This window comes from Bufo bufo, chromosome 4 (genome assembly GCF_905171765.1).
Source record: "Bufo bufo chromosome 4, aBufBuf1.1, whole genome shotgun sequence".
NCBI classification, from domain to species: domain Eukaryota; kingdom Metazoa; phylum Chordata; class Amphibia; order Anura; family Bufonidae; genus Bufo; species Bufo bufo.
This window is the reverse complement of record NC_053392.1, coordinates 619,964,033-619,967,360: the sequence shown is the minus strand read 5'-3', so window position 1 is coordinate 619,967,360 and position 3,328 is coordinate 619,964,033.

Genomic DNA, 3,328 nt, shown 5'->3' with positions numbered 1-3,328 from the left:
AAGAGTCAGGGATGTTTTTTTTTTCTCTTTCAGTAAACATCTTTGTGATTCTTTCTCATCAACATGGGGTTTAACAAAAGGACAAGCAAAAATAAAATGACCACTTTTTCCACAGTAATAACAAAGTTTATGCAACCTCCTAAAGTCTCTACTACCAGAACGGAAAGATACCTGACCCATCTGCATGGGTTCCGCCCCTACCCCAGAGTTACATGTAATATCACCCTGGGGAGCAGGTGAGACGAAACCACTCACAGAAGGGATCCCTTGCGGGGAGGAAGCCTTACACCTCTCTCTAATATGTCTATCTAACCGTACTGCCAAAGACATTGCATTCTCTAATGTATCCGGGTACTCATGAAAGGCAAGGGCATCTTTCAATCTCTCAGATAACCCCTGACAAAACTGACTATGTAACGCGGGGTCATTCCACTCTGACTCGGTAGCCCATCTCCTAAACTCAACGAAGTAAGCCTCTGCAGTATGTTCACCTTGTAATAAAATGCGCAATTTAGATTCTGCCATCAAGACTCAATCTGGATCATCATATATTAATCCCAAGGCTTTAAAAAAAAAATCCACCAATCGGAGGGCCAGAGAACTGGGCGGCAGAGAAAAGGCCCAGGATTGCGCGTCCCCTTTAAGCAGAGAAATGATTATACCAACCCTCTGACTTTCATCACCAGATGAAGATGGACGGAGCCGAAAATATAACTTGCATGACTCTTTAAAGCGGATAAAGTCATCTACCCCCCCTGAAAATCTATCAGGGAGAGCGACTTTAGGCTCCCCATACATTTGACTTGCACCTGATGCCAGAGCATTCTGACACCGTGTGACCGAATTACGCAGATCCGCAACCTCTAGGGATAATCCCTGCATGCGATTATCCCTCCATCTCAAAAACCGCTGAGCAATGGCAGTCAAAGTATTGGCGGGTTATAATGTCACGGCGGACAGGATATAAGATACACAGAAAAATAAACAAACAAGTTTCTAGGCGAGAAGCTCGGGATAAAGGTTACCTCCAAACATATCCTACCAGCTCTCCCTATACTGCTATGCCCATGATCAGACCCTTAAGGTGGAAATACCGTGTCCTCGTGCCTGGGCTGAAAATACCCTAATATCCCTAAGATGGTGATAGGGGAATAGAGGCAGTCTGCTCCCTCAGAACCTGGAGGGGCAGGTGTCTCTCTAACAGCCTAGACAGCAAAACCACAAGAGAACAAAAACCAACTTATCTTTTGAGCAGGAACAGCCAATCCTTCCTTCCTTGCATACACTGAGCCAGACAGAAGCTATAACCCGCACGGAACACTGGGAGTGGGTGTGATTTAAACTGAAACGACCCCACCCACTGCACCTGAAGGGAGGCGGATCTAGCTTGACTCCAAACAAAACAAAAGGCTAGACACGTGCTGCCAATCTGGCAGACCTCCGCACATAGCCTGAGCAGGGCATGACAGTTACGTTATTACCTGGAAACACTGGGGAAAATTTATTAAAACTGGTGCAAAGCAGAGTCAACCACCCTCCCTGCCAAAAGTAGCAGCAATTTCAGTCTATTCAACATGATGGAGCAGTTTTTTCATGTGCCATTCCAGACTGAGGCCAATCAGCAAGCTGAGACCTCCTGCATCAATGCCCAGGTTCAGGACTACCTACATTCTGGCCTATCTTCGGCACATACCCTGTCCCTGATCACATAGATATCTGGACAGGCAGATTGGAACAGTTGCCCGAACTGGCACAGTACGCTCTCTTTCTTCTTTCATGCCCAACCTCCAATGTAATCTCGGAGAGGGTTTTTATTATCACAGGGGGTCATGGTAACAGCCAGACAGACCAAGTTGTCCTCCACTAGTGTCCAAAACATTCCTTTTGTCAAAATGAACCAAGCCTTGATTCTTGAGGATTTTCACACTCCTCCGGCTGAGGCAGATGAATAGATCTTTCCACTGTTGCTGTCTGCCTGCCTACCATCATGTTCTGTACAGCTGCTGCTGCCATCATGCTACTACTGCTACACATCCACTGCGGCCGCATGCAGGGACGGCGCCACCTGTAAGGCGACCTAGGGCGCAATTTAGCAGGGGGCGCCGACCCCGTGCGGTTTAAAAAAAAAGCGTTGCCGCAAGTTTTTTCTTTTTTTAAGTACCGCGGGCGGCGGGCCCTCCCCCGCACCGGGCGGCTGCCGCACTGCCCAGAGAGAGGGACTGACAGGAGAGAAGCGCCTCTAATGTAGCGTGGCCGAGCTCTGTTCGGTCCGCGGTATAGGAGCATTTGTTTTCTGTACCCGGCCGGACTGACAGGAAGTGCTCACTTAGTGTGCACTTCCTTTCAGTCCTGCCGGGTACAGGAAACCAATCCCCCTATACCGCGGACCGAACAGAGCTCGGCCACGCTACACTAGAAGTGGGGGGAAATGGAATGAGAGTGACAAGGGAGTGTGGGGGGGAAATGGAATGAGAGTGACAAGGGAGTGTGGGGGGGGGAATGGAATGAGAGTGACAAGGGAGTGGGGGGAAATGGAATAAGAGTGACAAGGGAGTGGGGGGGGGAATGGAATGAGAGTGACAAGGGAGTGGGGGGGAAATGGAATGAGTGACAAGGGAGTGTGGGGGGGGGGGTGGAATGAGAGTGACAAGGGAGTGGGGGGGAATGGAATGAGAGTGACAAGGGAGTGGGGGGGAATGGAATGAGAGTAACAAGGGAGTGGGGGGAATGGAATGAGAGTGACAAGGGAGTGGGGGGGATGGAATGAGAGTGACAAGGGAGTGGGGGGGGGGAAATGATGAGAGTGACAAGGGAGTGGGGGGGGGAAGAGAGTGACAAGGGAGTGGGGGGAAAGAGAGTGACGAGGGAGTGGGGGGGAAAGAGAGTGACGAGGAGTGGGGGGGGATGGAATGAGAGTGACGAGGGAGTGGGGGGGATGGAATGAGAGTGACAAGGGAGTGGGGGGGAAATGGAATGAGAGTGACAAGGGAGTGGGGGGGGAAATGGAATGAGAGTGACAAGGGAGTGGGGGGGGAAATGGAATGAGAGTGACAAGGGAGTGGGGGGGAATGGAATGAGAGTGACAAGGGAGTGGGGGGGAATGGAATGAGAGTGACAAGGGAGTGGTGGGGGGGAAATGGAATGAGAGTGACAAGGAGGTGGGGGGGGGGGAATGATGAGAGTGACAAGGGAGTTGGGGGGGAGGAAATGGAATGAGAGTGACAAGGGAGTGGGGGGGGGAATGATGAGAGTGACAAGGGAGTGGGGGGGTGAGAGTGACAAGGGAGTCGGGGGGAGGAAATGATGAGAGTGACAAGGGAGTGGGGGG